The sequence below is a fragment of the Cyprinodon tularosa genome, unplaced genomic scaffold (genome assembly GCF_016077235.1).
Source record: "Cyprinodon tularosa strain WSP-4 unplaced genomic scaffold, ASM1607723v1 ctg399, whole genome shotgun sequence".
Classification (NCBI taxonomy): Eukaryota; Metazoa; Chordata; class Actinopteri; order Cyprinodontiformes; family Cyprinodontidae; genus Cyprinodon; species Cyprinodon tularosa.
In genome coordinates, this window is record NW_024039117.1 from 1,142,604 (window position 1) to 1,161,101 (window position 18,498).

At 43.1% G+C, this 18,498-nt stretch overlaps 1 protein-coding gene across 5 annotated transcripts in view; it reads left to right on the top strand.

The window, feature by feature from the left end:
• pknox2 (pbx/knotted 1 homeobox 2) overlaps positions 1 to 18,498 on the top strand; it is a 134,489-nt gene that overhangs the window by 44,276 nt on the left and 71,715 nt on the right. The window contains exon 1 of one of the 5 annotated variants that reach the window (XM_038297847.1): positions 3,206 to 3,339. The exons of the other annotated variants lie outside the window; for them this stretch is intronic. The gene's annotated coding sequence lies outside the window, so the exon portion shown is untranslated. Of the gene's footprint in view, positions 1 to 3,205; positions 3,340 to 18,498 lie in introns of those variants that run through there. 5 annotated transcript variants of the gene reach the window in all.

Here is an 18,498-nt window from a genome sequence, read left to right on the forward strand (position 1 = left end):
TATTTGTTCTCAGGGGTCCCAATAAACTGGCTATGCAGTGTTGCTGGGTAAATATCCAATGATCAGAGGAGATTCTAGAAAAAGTATCCGTATTTCCTGATAACGGAGCATTTCCCACCTTTCATCATTTACAGCAAGCATATGTTATAAACAAGGCAGAGCTAGAGACTGAATGAGAAAGGGTGTGAGAGCAGAGCCGGGTGTCTGGAGTTCTAGTTGAATCAACAGCTGTTCGCAGACTGTCTGGACATTTGGATGCTTGGTGTCGGACAGCGAAACTCAAGTTTCCTGTTTTCTTTTGGCCCTACCCTCTGCTGACAAAGATGTTTGCTCAAAGACTGTGAAATTCACTTCATACTCAAATGTTTGTGGAACATCTTTTGCTGCTTTAAAAGCTAATTGGCTAGCATCGTTAGCCCGCGCAGTGTCCGATTACCATCTGCTGTTTGTTGCACCAAAACAAATCATCCCAACCAGTAAAGCTGCTTTCTGGGAATTATTGCTGTTAAACTGTTTCTTTTTACTGGACCTTTATTATGCAGCCATGATCTTTAGGATTCTAAACAGCTGTATCTACTGCGTCTTTCTCTTAAAGGTATTATTCTACATTCCATTTATTTTAATGTAGTTTGTCTTTGTCAAATGTCCTTTGTTTTATAGAGTCAGGATCAAGGGTTTGACATGTTGCCATTGGCGGAGTGGCGGCCTAGTGGTTAAGGCCTGGTTCTCCTCCCTCAGCAGTGTGTCACAGTGAACTTGTCGCAGATATTTTTGATTTATGCCCAATTTTCAAGCGTGGTCTGCGCTATGTTATTCTACTCCACAACGCAAGAGGGACAATCACGAACTAGCTGTGGGTCTAGATATGGCCAAGGCAATGAGGGTCAAGTTTGCCAAGAAAAACAGAGCATCCAGAGCGGGGATCCAGGTGGGAAAAGTGTCCCAGCGTTCTCGCGCACCTCGCTCTTCTGGCTGGTCCATCTTCACCAGTCGTTTTACACAATGGCGGTCATAAAAACAAATCAAGGCGGTAAGGAACCAAACAGGAAATACGCATAATGTAGAGTGGATGGAGATCTGACCAATCAAAGGCCTCCTGTCTGTGACACTGTCTGCGGTCACCTACAATTTTGGAGAGGTGCCGCAGAGTGTCTGTGAAAGGGGCGGGGCATATAGACGACCTGGTTTCTGAGTATAGATCAAGCTTTAGGGCGTAGAGCTTGGAATCATGAGGTTGTAAGTTCGAGCCCCACTCCCACAGACTGCCTGTCTGGGTACCTGAGCAAAACCCAGCAGGGGGCTCAGGACGCAGCCCTAAGGGGAGCCTGTGCTTAGACTGATGACATCAGAGGTTTTCTGTCCGACCCGGACTGACTGAGGGTCTGTTGGTGAGGAAGTCTAGCAGCCAATAGCAGAGGGGTGTATTGAAGCCCAGCTGTTCCAGTTTTCCCATCAGATGCTGTGGGATGATGGTGCTGAAAGCTGAACTGAAGTCCAGGAACAGCATCCGCACGTGGGTGTTCTTCTCCTCCAGGTGTGCCAGGCTCAGGTGGAGAGCAGCAGAGATGGCGTCCTCAGTGGAGCGGTTCAAGCGGTTCAAATGTTGGCGGCAGGCTGGAGACGATGTGTTCTTTAACCAGCCTTTGGAAGCACTTCATCCTGATGGGCGCCCTCAGACCACACTCGGATCTCTTTAACTGTCGGATTAGCCGTGATCAGTTTAGGCTTATATGCGGGGATAAGCATGTCCAAGAGGTGACCTGATGACCCGAGGTGGGGGTGGGGGGCTGCTCTGAATGCATCTTTGATGTTAGAGTAAACCAGGTCTAAAGTGTTTTCACCGAGTTGCAAAGTCCACATGTTGTTAAAAATGAGGGAGAACAGTCTTGAAGTTAACCTGGTAAAATCCCCAGCAATGATGAAAACAGCCTCTGTGTGCAGATTGGAGCTCAGAGATAGCCTGGTATAGAGTCTTCATGGCCTCTTTAGAGTTAGCACTGGGGGCACATAAACAGCAGTGATGCTAACCACACTGAACTCTCTGGGCAGATAGAACGGCCTGCAGTTAACAGTCAGACGCCATTTCTCAATTCACGAGAAGGCAAGTACGTGCTCGCGTTCTCGTCAAGTCCGTTCAGGAAGATCGAACTTGACAGAATGCGAGCACGCAAGCACGTATGTTTATTGGAACAGAAGCGTACTCGTGACATCATCACATGCAACAGTCTGCTGGTCACTCTGGTCCGCTCAACATCGGACTTTTTTTTTTAATTTCGCACTAACTCTGTAAACAGGCCACACAGGGAGGCTTAAATGTATAATGTTATCGCCTCAAACGATTTCAAAACGTACTTTTGAAGAACAACAGCAGCAGAAAAGGGAATGTTTAACCTACCACTGTGAGCGCTGTCTCTAATCAAGCTGCGGCCGCGGGGCATTCTGGGGAAGCGGTCAGTCTGAAGAACGCACAAGTCTGCTCTGATGCATGCTCGATAAAGAGGGCGGGGCGAGAACAACATCCGGGGATTTGATGCGTTCTCGATCTGGCGTTTTTGAGAATTGGAAAGGTACTCGGGCTGAGGCTGATGACGTGTCACGAGTACACGAGAACGCTCAAGAACGCATATTGAGAAACGGCCAGCGACTCAATGTCTGAAGAGCAGAAGCTGGCGACTGGTCTAGCATTTTTACACCAGCTGTTGTTGATGTAAACACAGAGCCCACCACCCCAAGTCTTACTGCTTAGTTCTTTGATCCTATCAGTGCGCTATAGCTTTAGCCCCTCAGGGCTAATAGCATTGTCCGGTATTGCTGGATGCAGCAATGATGGCGCTGCAGTTACCAATCTCCTTCGTGGATGACTGTTCCATTCAGAGATTATTCATTTTGTTTTCCTATGAGCGGACATTGGAGAGCAGGATTGATAAAAGCGGAGGTCTATGAGGATTTTTCCTTAACTTCACAGTTAGCCCCCCCTTTGCATCCGTGCTTTCCGCTGTTGTTTGGTTGACATCCGTCCATAGCTCTCCGCAGCTTTTTAAATGTCTGGATTTAAAACATTTTGTTGTTGGCGATCATAGATGCGGGTTTGAAGTCTAGTTTGTATCGTTTTAAGCAGCATATTTTGAGAAATTGTCAGTTTCAAAGTTCAATTATTATTATTAAACTCTGTTCAGCTCATCTGATGCAACGTTTTTGTCTTTTCGATTAATCCTTTAGCTGATTTATGGATCATCTGAACAGGTGGGGATAACATTTCCCTCACTTGTCGTATTACTAGAAGCCAAATTCACCTTCAAGGTTGTTTCCCTTTAACTCTCAATGAGGTGGCATGCTGAGGTGAGTAGAGCTCCTGCATAGATGGATCATATTCAGTTCAGTTCAGTTTATTTCTAGTTCTAGTTTATTTTCTGGAATGAAAATAAAGATCAGGACTGGTGATAAGAGGATTATTTAAACACCCAGAGGTAACAGGAGCCAGAGAATCAGGGGAAGATGGAGGAACCCCCCCCCCCCCCCCCCCCCATTACTGTAAAATACAACCATTTTATTGTTTTACTTTGTCCCTGTCCAAATAAGTGGAAAAAAAACAACATCCTTGATTTTATGAAAAGCCTAAACCTTTATGAATGTGGGCCGCGGTTGTATTCCTGTACTTAGACAACATATTAATTCCTTAAAGATGTTTTCAACCAAAGCAAACAGCTGCTGGATGAACTTTAATTTATTTCTCTGACTGATTTATTGAGTGATTTCTGTTTCATGTTTCTAAGGCTCTACTGTCTAGTTTCCTGAAATATTTGTGGAAAATATTGAACACAAATCAAACATCCTTCAGAAGAATGTCTCCTCCGTGTTCAGCGGTCTTCCACCTCGGCTTCATTTGGCCGCCAGGCAGTCGGTTGAAAAAAGTGCTAAATTGTTTTCTTGAAGGATTTGAATATTAATGCCCGTCCCTGTGGTTCTGACTGAATTAAGCCTTCAAATTTAAATGTCTTCTGGTCCCCCATGTTAGCAACTAATTGCAAACTGAAGGACTGAAAGCACACAATTTAAGCTCTGGCTAAATGAGAAATAATCTCTAAAGGAAATCAGGGCTGGTTGGGATTCTACAACCATGTTAGCAAAAATGAAAAGCAGAATGCAATCATTTTTAAAACTGTGCAGCACACAGATTACATTAGAATATAAAGCAGCAGTAGCCTAATTGTTTTTTGTGGGAAACACTCATTTGTAATTGTTTAAAAAAAAAGATGAAATATTTGCTGCTGAAGGAAAAATCCCTTTTAGTTCCAAATGAGAACAGAAATCCTTCTGATTTATGAATGAAACATTATAATGCAGCATCTAATCTATCTGCGTGATGCATCCTGGTTATACTGTTAGCTAGCATACAGCTGTCTTGATTGATTTTTAGTATTTCAATTCTAGTCAGTTTATTTCTATAGCTCCAATTCACATCATGCCATCTCAGCTCACTTTATAGAGACAATTTAACCAGATCATCCAGTCAGATTGATTCAAAGTTTCCTATCTAAGGAAAACCAGCTGATTGCATCGACTCATTGACTCTTCAGCAATCCCTCACACTAAGCATGCTTGTAGCGACAGTGGAGAGGAAAAACTCCCTTTGAACAGGAAGAAACCTCCAGCAGAACCAGGCTCAGTGTGAGCGGCCATCTGCTGAGGCCGACTGGGGTTCAAGGAGACAGAAGCAGACATAGAAAAAGAAGCATAGATACAAAAGGCAGCTGTCAACCAGCTCCACAGGCGGCCCCGTCCAGGAAACACACAGCCAGGCAGACGAGCTCCGAGCCAGCTCCCATGTCAGAGGATGAAGAGAGCACATCCAGTTAGTCACAGTCAGAGAAACAGGACTACACTGGAAAACAGGCCAAGCTCCAACATCTAGAAACAAAGGTGTTGATGGGAGCAGCACAGCTGATATTTCTCTCCAGGATGGAGTCACAGCCAAACAGGAACAGACCAGATGAAGCTACTATGAGAAAAAGCAGAGAGAGCAGAACGTTAGAGATTGAACTAACAGATTCTGCAGAGTGGGAGAATAGAGATAGAATGAATCAGAATGATGAAAAAGGGGTCCCTATGTCCTCCAGCAGTCTAAGCCTATCCTCCTGACTACCAGGAAAAAAAATATTGTCCAATCACCATTTTTTTCCAAAATTCCACAATCTTTGTAAGGTAATTAGAACACTGAAAACATTTTTTTGTGAAAATAAGTTTTTATTTTTGAAATATGCGTCCTCTACAGTGGACATCAGAACGCCATACATTCGAAATTGAACCTTGATGGCAACCAGTTAGTCCCAAAGAAAATAACCAAACATCAACATAAGAATACATTTTTCATTGACAACACTGTCCATCACCACAGTTGTTTTTCTTTTATGTGCTTAATTGCTATGATACTTCAAAAAGCAATTCCCCATCTTGGAAACGCAAAGGAACACATTGCACTTTGTGCACATCACATATGTTTTGCTTGTGCAGCCTGATCTTTAACACCTTGACACCTTGTGTTTCGTTCACCATCTCTGGAAGATGGATGGCACCGTAGTGTCTCAGGGCTGCATTTGGCTGTGGTTTCCACTTTTGACGTGGAGGAGTGAAGTCATCTTAACTGTCACTTCCGATTCCTGCTTGGGCCTGAGTAATCAACTCCTCACCAAGGAGCAGTTTGAAGTTCAACAACTTCAAACTGCTCCTTTTTCCCCAAAAACTGTCAGTCACTCTTATACTGAAGCCATGAGTTGGTGATTGCCAGGTAAAAAAAGTGGACGCACTGTCCATTTCCAAGTGCGAGAAGCCATTCTGTAGAAACTCAACATTCGGTCAACCAAATCCACGCCACCCATGTTGATGTTGTACTCAGCAATTGCCAGTGGCCTTGACACCTGGACAAATCTTGTCTTTCTTGGACCATCTTCTGCGTGTGTCCTGATGTTCAATGCCATAGGCAGAGGATGCCATGACAACTGGCTTGTTGTCCAACCATTTTATGATGACAACTTCAGGAGGGTTTCGTCTGACAACCATCTCTGATTCACCTCTTCCCTTCTTTTTCAAGCTCTTATCCTCTATGATCTTACAATCCTTTGAAACCCTGTTACTCATGAGTGTTCCAGTTCCTGTTAACCCTTTTGTCGTGAGGGTATCAAGGAGATTGATTGTTGTAAAGAATCTTTCAAAGAACAGGTGAGTTCCTCAAGGAACAAACTCTGCCAAATGAAGAACAGCTTGTTCTCCAATGCCATTTACTCCCGTAACTTGGAAGGTAGTCTTACCTTGGTAGACTACAAAGTCCAAGACCAGACCAGTTGGTGCAGCCAAGACAAACACCTTCAATCCAGTTAGATTTGGTTTGCCGGGTATGTACTGGCGCACTGGGCATCGACCAGTAAATGGAACAATTTTTTCATCAATGCACAATTTCCCTGTTTCGGAGCTCTCTGAATTAACTTCCTCTTCTTCTACCTGAAACAATGCATCTTCACTTTCTTTATCAGACAACTCTATATTTGAGTCTCCATCAATAATACACAGTAAAATTCTCTCTGCATCTGAGAACGACTCCCGTTCTTGTCATTTAAAAAATCAACAGAAAAAAACAGAACAAAACAGAGGAAGTAAATACAAATGTCCACTGTAGAGGACAATTTTTCAGCTTTTAAATTCTGCTATAAAATACAGTGAGAATACTTTAAAAAATGTTTCAATGTGTTGCTAAGAGACTTATTTAGAATATGCCAACAAAATTTTAAACCAAAATTTGCAAAATAAAAAGTATTAGGCACTTACTTTTTCTCTTCCCATAAAATCTGCTTGTACTGGTGGCTGCCATTTTCTGAATGAGGTAAAGAAAGGTATAAAAGACCCACCCCCTCACATTTGGTATCATTGAAAAGCCCTAAATGTCCTCTGTAGATACCAAAAGGAATTAATTCAGTAGTATGCAGTGGGTGGGAGATATTCAAGTTTACAAATGTCCTCTGCAGAGGACAAATTTGAACTACTGGTAGTCAGGAGGCTATAGCAGCATGACTGTAGAGATAGAATGAAGCAGAATGATGAAAAAGGGGTCCCTATGTCCTCCAGCAGTCTAAGCCTATAGCAGCATGACCTCTTTGATTCAGAATCAATTCAGTTAAAGAAACTTTTGTCATAAACCCATAATAAACCCAAATAACTCCCCCTGCTGGAGTTCCCGGACCAGCCTCAGAGCTGACGACTCGGTTCTGTTGCATTGAAGTCGACCAACGTCCCGGAAGATTTAGAAATCCCCCCCCAGACATTTTTTTAGGTATGAAAAGTAGGACATATCTGGGATAAAGAGGACATCTGGTCACCCTAATGAGAGGGCATTGATGTTTGATTGAACTGTTCCATTTCTGATTGGACCGTTTATCATTGAGATTATGGGTAAATCTTTGGGACGATCTTTAATTTTAATCCAGCAGGCTGACATAAAGGTCATTGGTTGCCTCAGACTCTCAGTAACCCTGCGTTCAGAGTTGGTCTCCGTCGCCTTACTGGTTGCCATGACGTCTGCTGTTCTCTGCAGCGACTCAGATGGACTTCTCTGATCTGGCGACCGTCTGAGTGTTTTAGTAATGAACGGTGAACTTACAATGTTCAGACATGTAACCTGACGTCCCACCAAGGATTGCATGGTGTGTATTAGAAGAGCCTTAAAGATGTCATTAATGGCCTCATGACATTCCTGAAGAATTACTGCTTCAGACTCTCTGCTGGGAAGCACCTCCTCCTCTGCATGGCTTTTAAAGTCAGACTGTTCTCCTCTGGACTCGTAACGTGTTCAGCTGTTTGCATCAGTGAGTAGTTGGAGCTTCAGAAATGGCCTCGTAGACGAAGCCTTTTGTGTTTTCCTGAATTTCTTCCCAAATAATCTCCCAGCTTGCCTCCTTGTCCTCTCTGTGTTCCCCACTCTTCCTCTCAGCCATCGCTCCCTGCCACGGATTGTTTTACGCTTAATTTTGTTAAACTTAATGAGATTTCACTAATTAAATCTCCTGGTTGGAGACCCCCACTTCCTCGTTTTCCTAACGTACACCCCCCTCCATCTCAGCCCCAGAGAGATTGCTCAGAAAGCTATTTAACTCAGCTCAACTTTCCTCTTTTGCTGTTAATGAACAACAGCAGCAGCGAGTGGTGGCTCCTTCAGTGGGTCCTGGTTCAGAGTTTGTACAGAATAGAACAGGAGATGTGAGGGTTCTGCTCTTTGCTCGGTGGGTCTTTATCTCATGCTGTCATGCAGGTCAGGTGTGGTAAAGCCAAATGCTCTGTGGGTTAGTGCTAAAAGGGAGGTGCTGAGATCAGTGGAAGCGGTGAGGTCTGCTGACCAGGACGCTCTGCTCCAGTGCCAGAGCTCAACACCTCATCCAAAATATCCATTACACCCCTCCTCATCAACCCTGCAGTGCTTTTACTGACACTCAGACGCACTGTTCAGCATGTGAAGCATGCATGGCGTGGCGCTGCTGTTCGGGGGCGCAGGCAGCCTGCCGGCTTCAGATGGGACGCCTTTCTTCTTGGAGGATCATGTTGATCAGGTTTCTGCCACCTGTCATTCAGCTTAGCGGGCAGTGGAGGGGGGGGGGGTGCCATGGCAATATGGCGCCCTGCCAGCCCCCTGCCTGTGGTTTCAGCTCCGAGCTTCTAAGGTTGTGCAGTGATTCCTGAAAGGTTTCCCATCAGGGTTCGTCTCCTCAGAGTTTCTACCCTCCTCTGGGTTTAAGAGTCCAGTTTGCTGCTTTTCTAAAGTTTCTGAAGTTCAATAAAAACAGAAAAATATTTTTTAACACTGTTTCTGAACATCAAAGCATTTATATATCAGATGAAGAAAACATGAATAAGTTCAGGTTTAATTAAACCATAATTTCACTTTTTAATCTATTTGAACGAGGGCTGCAACTGTTGATTAGAAGAAAACATTTATTTTATTTTAAATGAAAAATTGTTACATATTCTTTTCCAATCTTGGTATAATTCCTGCTCTAAGTGGGTCGCTCTGTCAGCTAAAGGCAGGTTTTAGAGTCTCTATCTTCCAGTTAATAATTAATCCATTATTAAGTTAGTTGACGATTATTTCTGTAAATTTTTTCATCTCTAATTCAAACCAACCTGCTTTGACAACTAAAGGTCCCCTAAAGCTTCCTGGTTGTCCCACAGATGCCACAAGAACTGAATCAATACTCTGAACTTTGACTAGGCCATTTCGCTCACTGGTTATATTTCCTAACCAAAAGCTCCTCTCACACCGTGCCGATTTATCCAGCGTCTGCCTGACGTCCCAGAATCTCCTAAAACGCTGCCATATGCTGAACTCTCTATGGATTTTTTCTATTCTGGGCGTAAACATAGAGCATTCATAACGAGTCCAGAACTTCTGTCAGACAACAGCTTAACTTCGGCATAACGTACGGCAGCGTAATGCCCAGGAAACGATGCACAAGCCAGTGTCCTGAGGGGGGCAGCGATGCGCCCAGAGGCACTGGCCTGCAGAAAAGAAGTTCTTTGATCGTGGTATAAACCTAGCTGCTGTTTTCCACCCGCCAAAAAAGAATAAAGAAAAAGAAAGAAGGTATTTGTTGGCAGCAGATTGAGCGTCATGTCTGCTAGGAAGTGTGTTGGTGGTGGGCGTGAACGCAGGGAGGATCCATCACCCTCACCTTCTGGCTCACCCTATGATGGGGATGAAGTCTGGAGGAGAACTGACGGTTTCGTCCTGTGAACCCCCTTTATACCAAAACGCTGCCAATACGCCATTATACAGTAGCTGGTAGGGTTGTCACGATACTAAACTTTTCAACTCGATACCGATACTAAGGAAAATATTCGATACTCGATACCATTTTCGATACCACAAGAATAATAAAACTCCAAATTTCAACAGAAATATTTTGATTAATAATTAAAATACAATAAATAAATACAATAAACAATAAGAACAATATTTTGAGGTTGTATGCTGTGCACAATATTAAGCAAGCTTGATAAAAAACTTACAAAATTAAAATTAAGTTTTCCTTCCTTTGCTATGCTTTGCACACATAGCAATGACACTAGCTAAAGTGGTTAGGAAACAAAAATAATTCTCAGCAGCTGCACCTGTTACAAAAGTCTGAAACTGAAAAGTGCGTAGAATTATTCAATCACACAGTGTTCAGAAAGTGCATTGTCCTCTATTCTGCACTTTAGATGAATGACTGTTTAGGTGCAACTAGTAGTAGCACTGTATCGACACTTTTGAAAATGAGTATTGTATCCGGATACAACGTTTCAGTATCGATACTTTTTTGAGTATCGATACTTTTGACAACCCTAGTAGCTGGAAGTTAGAAACACGTTCAGCGCTCGTCTGGAACACGTCAGATACGTTGATGGAGAGAAGTTCTGGATAAGTTACGCAGAAGTTATGCACAAGTTTAGGATCAGCTAGACGCCACGACTGATGAGGAACTGATACTGAACGGATGACAACCATCAGACAGCTGACCTGGAACTGATGGCAGACGCTGGCATACGTACTCGCCCTATGTCGACGTGTTTCAGCGTGCGTCATTATGCTCATAACTTATACAAAACTTACCCATAACTTATCCAACGTATGTCAGCGTTTTTGACGAATTTTCCGTTCGTCAGGCAACGCTGGTCTAAACCGTCAAGTTGTGACAGCAGCTTTACTTTTCAACTTTTAGTTTTGCTACCTTGAGTGATTTGAAAGTTGGTCTTTCCTTTCTGAAGCCATAAAAACTTCTCCAGCTCTGTGGAAACTCCAGCCTCCCCCTCTGAGGACCCGGTCCTGATGAACTCCTCCTGACCTTTCCGTGACTCGGCTTCCCTTCAGCACTTGATGTCGTTCATTATCAGCATCGCTGTGTGATCTCTCCATGGCCTTCGCTAACTCTGCACTTAACTGTCGTCTTCTCGTCCACTCGTATCAATTTCTGCCTCGGTCGGTGGCTACCCCACCAACTCCGATTGTAATTATGTTGATTTAACTTAAACACATGCGGCTCCCTGCATGCTATCGGAATGGGAGCTTATTAGGTGGAATATATTTTTTATTTATTTATTCCCATTTCTCAGAGTCCCTGTCGGCATTTCCAATTACTCTTGTCGTGCGGCTGTAATTGCCTCCATGCTAATGGCCGCCAGACAATCGTGCTAAATGAGGTGAGGCCGAGAGGCTAGGAGCCTGACTTCATTAAGAGCTAATGGGATTTTATAAAGGGGGCTGAAGACCCAGCTCATCAAAAACAGCACGATGGAGGGAAAACAAAACAGATGGAGGGGGAGAGTCAAATCACAGCCACAGGAACTTAGCCTGCTTCTCTTCCTGTCACTCATGCAAGAAAGAAAATCTTCCTCCTCTGATAAAACGGTGAAGGTAGTAATAAGAGAACGCCACGTTACTGTAAACCTCTGCTGTGGCTGACGGTGGAAAACTGATGCAAAGCTTAACAGACCTGCTCTGTTCAGCTGAACATAAACAGCTATTCGGATGTGCCTGACAAAGATGGAAGCCGTCTTTGGGCAGCAGCTCCTTTCCTGCAAAAAAACAGTGAGAAGATAGAAGAAGGGCTCTGTTTTCCTGCCCAGCGGACCGTCCAGGCCAACTACTCCCACATATTCACACCTTATTCAGACAGAACTACGCAGCACAGAAATAGAGTCAATGTGGGTTCTTTACACAACAGCTTGTCCTGGAAGAAAGGCAGGGATCCAAACTGTAAATCTGTGCAGGTTTAATAAGAAGTGCAGGCAGGAGCCAGTCGGGTCAAATGTGACGAAAAGCTGCATTAGAGGAGATAAACGGAGCCAGAATCTGCAGAAAATGCTTCAAATGTTCTGATCATAGATGCGGTAAACAATCGAATGAAGTGAAATAATTGATAGAAACCGATTATAATGCTGAGGATAGATGATGATGATGAAGAAGATGAAGGAAATCTCGCTGGTCTGTGTGCTGAGGAGGTTTCTCCTTTATCACAAATATCTCCACATTTTTACGCATTTTCATTTCAGCCTTTTTTCCTCCAAATGTCGACTTTAATTCTGGGCTTTTAAAATTGATTTTACATTCACTCTCTTCTCCACGACTTTATCTCCAAACCCTCCTCCTGTTATGTCTCACTTTATGGGTTTCTCTACTTTGTTCAAATTGCCAGAATGATCTGGTTTTAAAAAGATTTGATGGTTATTCTGGATGCATTGATGTTTTAATGGTTTCACACACATTTCTCCTGAATCTCTTAATCGCAGCAGATTCAGAGCCTTAAAGAAAATCCAGAACTAACATCATAAGTTTGGAAGTCGGATCTGATTATCATCAATCTTTTAAGGAGAAAATATAACAGAATGTGTTGTTTGTTCTTTAATTCATTATTCCCAGTATCACCTCATGATTCTGCAGCTGAAGGCGAAACACAGAATCTGGCTGCATTAAGAAACTGCTGATGCTTTATTTCTGTATGTACATACTGTCCCATTAAGATCATGAAAAAACACTGATCACTGAAGAGAATAACGAGTGAATATCTATATCTATAAATACAGTCTGAATGGAGACATTTCTACCAGTTATCCTCAGTTATCTGCAGGCTGCACAGTAGATTGGTTGAATGTCCAGTTATGGTTCCAAAGTTAAACATGTCTGTTCCCTGAAAAGCACAGATGGACGAGTCTGTGATCACCTTTTTTACCTGCAATACTTTGTAACTCGTTGTTTCCTGCATCTAAGTATCAGAGGTCCAGTATCGAGTGCTGATCTACTTTAAAAACATCTGAGGTGATAATCTGAATAGGCCAGCTCTTCTATTCCACTGTAAGGGGACCCCCAACCCCCACCCTAACCCCTTTACAGGGGAACAGAAGACCTCCACTGTTTGGCCAGGCTAACAATTCCCTCTAACGACCCCCTTTCAGAGGCATAGACAGGTATGGGGCATTGCAGGCTAACAAAGAAGCCAAACGGCCCCCATTTCTTCCATGTTTTCTAAACTAAAACCAGGCTTTGTTGGGCTGCTAGATAAAACCTGGAACTAAACGCTATTTCTGACATTTTGAATTGAAAAAACTTCCTGGATGGAAGAGAAACGGCTTCAAACTTGGAAACAAAGTCCAGAGGATTGTTTTTTGGCTTTTTTTGGAATGATTCTGACCTGGGTGACTGAGAATCTTCACCAGTGTTAACACTATTAATGACCCATTTATTACTGTTCTCATCCATGTTTGGCTCTATTAAGATATCAGCCCTGAATAAATAATTCCTTCTTAAAGAATGTGTTTTATTATCCACGTCTTTCAGTACATCATAGATTTTTATTTTTTACTAACGGCGGTGAGCGTGGCCAGAGAACTGATGCATGTTGGGAGGCGGAAGGTTGTGATTTGATGAGACCTTGAGTTTAAATCCTCCAATGAACTAAAAGGAATATTGTGGAATTTCCTTATTTGACTTTCTGATAAGGCATTTAAAAAAAGGAGAAAGATGTTTGTTTTTTTATTTAAATGATAAACTTCTTCTGTGGGGTTGGGTTTATTTCTTTCAGCAGAGTGTGAGGCACATGTGTGTAATCATCATCGGGCTCCGGGGTGTTTTTGTCCCCTAATTCCCGTCCGTCTGGACTGCAGCGATGGTGGGACCGTGGCTGTTTGGCCCCGGCGTAAACAGCTGCCCCACAGCTGCTATCTCTCCAGCTTCAGAAGGGGGGGGTGAAAACAGTCCCAAACATCCTGGGTCAGAGCCCTGGTATGGCGGTCTCCCTGGCAACTGGAGCTGAGCCTATGCGGAGGTGTGTTTACTGTAGGAGTTTAGTTAGACATAAGAAAAAGGGAAGGGTTAGGTTCCCCTCACCTATCTGTGTCTGACCAGTGTTCCCATTCAACATTTCCTGCAGATAACCTGCAGATAGACTAAATCCTCCCCAAACCGCCTCAGTCCCAGTCACAGCCGGCTGTTTTTCTCAGACAACTCCCCCGAGTTCAACATGGGAGGAAAAGAAGAGGACAGAGAGGCAGGGGGGAGACGACGGCGTGAATGGAGAAGCAGGAGAACGGGGAGATGAATGGGGGGAAAGGAATGATGGCTGGCTCTGGACCAAAAAAAAAACCCAAACAAAGTAGCAGCTGCCATCGTTCCTCAGCTGTCCTCTGAAACACCGCCTGCTTTCTCCCCCCCGTTAAATCTCATCGTTTCTAACGATTTACGGAGAAATTTCTCGCCGTACAAACTGCTTCTTTGGCTGTTGGTTCCTTTCTTTAATGGAACAGTGAGAGTGATGCTACCACAGCTGATGGTTCCCAGTAAACTGTTCCTTATCAGAGACTCGGGTAAATAATCCCCTCCTGTGAATTCTCACACTCGAGATATTATTGCCCACAACCTTCTGTGCAAACACGTTTCATGAAGCCAGTTTGTGTTTAGTGGGAAAGTCAGCGCAGGCCGTCACAATGGGCAGCAACAGGTGTGACACGTGTAATCCTGCACATATTCAACTAAACAGTCGGCAATTGTTTGGTGAGGAACAATGGGAGGGAATTAAAAAGTTGGTGGAAAACACAAAGAGCGGATGGAGACTTTGGTCGCAGTCAGATTTAGGCTACGTTCCGTAGCTGTTTCCGATCTTTTCATGACAGTCTGAACAACACAGATCGGATTTTATCCATTGGAACCCATTGGAACCCATTGGAACCCACTGGAACCCATTGGAACCCATTGGAACCCATTGGAACCTATTGGAACCCATTGGAACCCACTGGAACCCATTGGAACCCATTGGAACCTATTGGAACCCACTGGAACCCATTGGAACCCAGGCCACTTGGCTCTGTGGTCCTGAATCTGATAAGAATCTGATTTTTTCATTCATCATCCATCCTAAACTGAATTAATACTCAACTAAGGTCACTATTCTGCGTCTTGCTACACAGAAGCAGGAAGAAAAACAACACCCATGGCAGACGATGATGCGGAGAGCAGTATTTATGTTCAACCATCTTGAAAAGATTGAGTTTCTATGGTTGAGAAAGATCGCTAGATGTGCTCCAGCGCTACCATCCATGTTTCCTTCCATAAACAGAGCGTGATGTCACTGCGTCCTCTACTTTGCATGCAGGACACTTGCCTCGTATGAATGCAGTTCACACAGGAGATCACATACAAGCCGCATATATTTGGAGTGAACGTAGCCTTGGTGACCTTATCAGAGAGGTAACCATCTCTGATCTAGTTTATTTTATCTGCTGATAGAATCTAGAGTAGATCTTTCTATAATAAAGGAAGACAGAAGCTCATCCTAAAGACCTGCTCCTAGTTTAACTGCTGATGAGGTGACATTTTATGGATTTGATGTTTCGCAGTTTGAAGACGTTTCTCTTCCATCCAGGAAGATTTTTCAATCCAAATATCAGAAATAGCGTTTAGTTCCAGGTTTTATCCAGCAGCCCAACAAAGCCTGGTTTGTGTTTAGAAAACATGCAAATAGAAAAGGATGAACGGGTCCCCCCCTTAGGAATGGGGGTCGTTTGGCTTCTTTGTTAGCCTGCAATGCCCCATACCTGTCTATGTCTCTGAAAGGGGGGGTCGTAAGAGGGAATTGTTGGCCTGGCTGAATAGGAGAGGTCTTCTGTTCTCCTGTAAAGGGGTTGGGGCTGCGATGATAAGAAGGAATCAACTCTATCGCTGCATTGGAGGTTTTTGAAAGCTGAAATCTGAGTCCCCCCCTCTGTTTCAGGTTGGCTTTTCTTTCATAACATAAATGGCTTCCTTCACGCCCCTCTCAAACCGCCTGTCTTCTTTGTCCAAAAGAATGTCCTGAGGATCTTCACCAGAATGTTGGAGAGACGCAAAAAAAAACTTCAGCCAAGGATACTGAAGGTGTTTCAGGTTTATGAGGGTTCAACAGGCATTAAAAGGAGGTTAGTTCTTTCTTGTAAAATGCAGCCGGTGTTCTGTCAGATGAGTATACCCCATCAGACCAGCATACCCATAGTCAATACATTCATTTTGTAAAAAATCTGACCTTACATGTTCCATGACTAAAGGGAAACACGCCTGTTGTCAGTAGTTTAATGTCTATTTTTCATAGAAAACTAAAGGGATAAAAGCAAATCTGACATCTTGCGCATGATGCGTAATGACTATAGGTATGATGATCTGACAGAACACCGGATGAGCAGCAAACAACCAAACTTTGGTTATTTTATGTAATAAACAAAGAAGTATTTTTTCTGTTATCTTAGAGACATAATTACTCTTCTAAGTGATTATTTCACTGATTGATTCTAAAGTAGAAGAGGATGATCGTTAAGCCCTCCTGTAGCAGCAGTGATATTAGCACGCTGCCAAACTCTGCTATTTGACTGCAAATCTACCAGGAAAGGAGGAGAGGGATTATTGTCCATCTCCAAGTAATTTACTGAGCCTAACCCACTGAAACCAAAGCCACTAAAGAAGCTACCATCTGCAGGTTGGAAAATAGCCACCCTGCATTATTAATTCCCACCCTGAAACAAACTGTTGAAGGAATTCATGTTAAGATAGTTTTCCTTTTCCAGCTTCCTGTCAGAGAGGTTTATTCAGAAAACAGAAAGATGCTAAAAGCTGTTTTATTGGCCATTGTTCAACATCCAGCCACCAGCTCAGTCACGCTAACCGCTGCTGCCACCAAATATTTTCACACTGATGAAAAATGAAGGATTTAAAAAGTGCAATAAAACAGCTGCAAATGGTGACGGTCTCTCTTTTTATTGTTATTATTATGTCTTTCTTTGCTTTTGAAGTGGGGAATAGAAAAGAGAGAATGGTGGACGGACTGTGCAACGCTGGAGCTTTGTGTTTCGCTGTAGATACGTCGCCTGCCTGCCTGCCTGCCCCCTCAATCCCCCACCCTCTCAAGTCATTTTAATTAAGTCAGTCTCACTGGCATGGAAGGCAAAGATAATTGGAGAGGGTTTTTGGATGCCATTTACTCTAAATGACGCCTGTTTTTTCCCATTCTCTCAGTTTTTCTCCAATCCAACAGCTTCTTCCACACCCCCCCACCCCCCCGCCGCCTCTCGTCTCCTGGCAGAGAGTTACCTATCTTCCTCTTCCTTCCCTTTTTCTCTCCTTCTATCTTATATTCAAATGTGAAATATGGATTAACCTCTTCTCTGTGGCTCAGGGGACATCTTCCTGTGAATTGCAAATTTTGGCCAACATTGCAATTTATTTGAAATGGCAAATCAGGCAAAGCAATTTACTGGAAATGAGGAGCTTCTTTGAACTCTCCCCCTTTGAAAAAGTTTGAGGATTTTTTCTTTGCGTAAAGAGAAAAAAAAACCCTATAGAACTATTTCCTCTGTGCTCATAATGAAAACAGTTCTGAGGAATGAGAAGGTCTTTGTTTCGCTCCTTATGTTTGTGAGTAAATGCCTTTTATAGCTGCTGAATCTCAAGCTGATCACAAAGAAAGACATTAGCTCAGACTTCTGGCTCCACATTACCTGGACGACATTCATACTTTAATATTTTTTAACTATGCTCCTTTTATTCTCTAAGTTCTTTGAGGAAGACGAGCCTCATGTGATCGAACTCCCGCTTATAGAAGAGATGCTCAATGCAGACAGTAGAAGATATCATCAGTTTATTACACTGGCCTTAATTAAAGCTCTTGGGGCTGGACAATAATTGAGCATCAATATATTTTGCATTATAATTTCATCCAGTAATTGTGTTCTTACATCTGTGATGATCACAGCATGTGTCTGACTGTCCTTCTAGGTTTTATGTAGATTTATGTTTTTCTAAATGTTTTATTTTTATGGATGTCAAATCATGAGGAAACACGTCATTAAATAGGTCGGCCATTTTGTCCAGCCATAAGAGCCATGAAATAAAACAAATATGATCATAAGAAGAGGAAAGAATGTCTGTTGATGTCTTACCTCCATATTAAGCCCATCAGCCGTTTCATTTGTTCCTCTTGCTTTTCTGCAGACGTCTACTAAACCCAAAGAGCATCGGTTAATTTTTAATAAGGTATTTTAATTAGTTATTAAGATAGATTCTTATTAAATGTATTCTCCAGTTTTTTTTAATGTTGATTTAGTTTTCAGCAGAAGAACAGCTCCAGATATTCTATATAGAAAGCAGTGTAGTAACTATGCCGAGCCAATAGGTGGCCATAGCTGGAGTAGATGGAATTAGCAGAGCTTAGACTGGACACAGACAGGAGAACACCGCCATGGTGACTTCATCAGACGTTATGGATGCGTTCCAATTCATGGGCTGCGTCTTCCAGGGACACAGTCTACCTGGAACGGATCCTTCAAAGTCCTTGAAAATAAGGAGACTGGAGGAGTTTTGGCTGTGAATTCAAACAGGTTCAGCATTCCGTGGCTTTTATCGCACAGCTCTGTTGCTTAGCAACCGTGACAGGTGACACACAGAGCAGGAAAAGATTGAATACC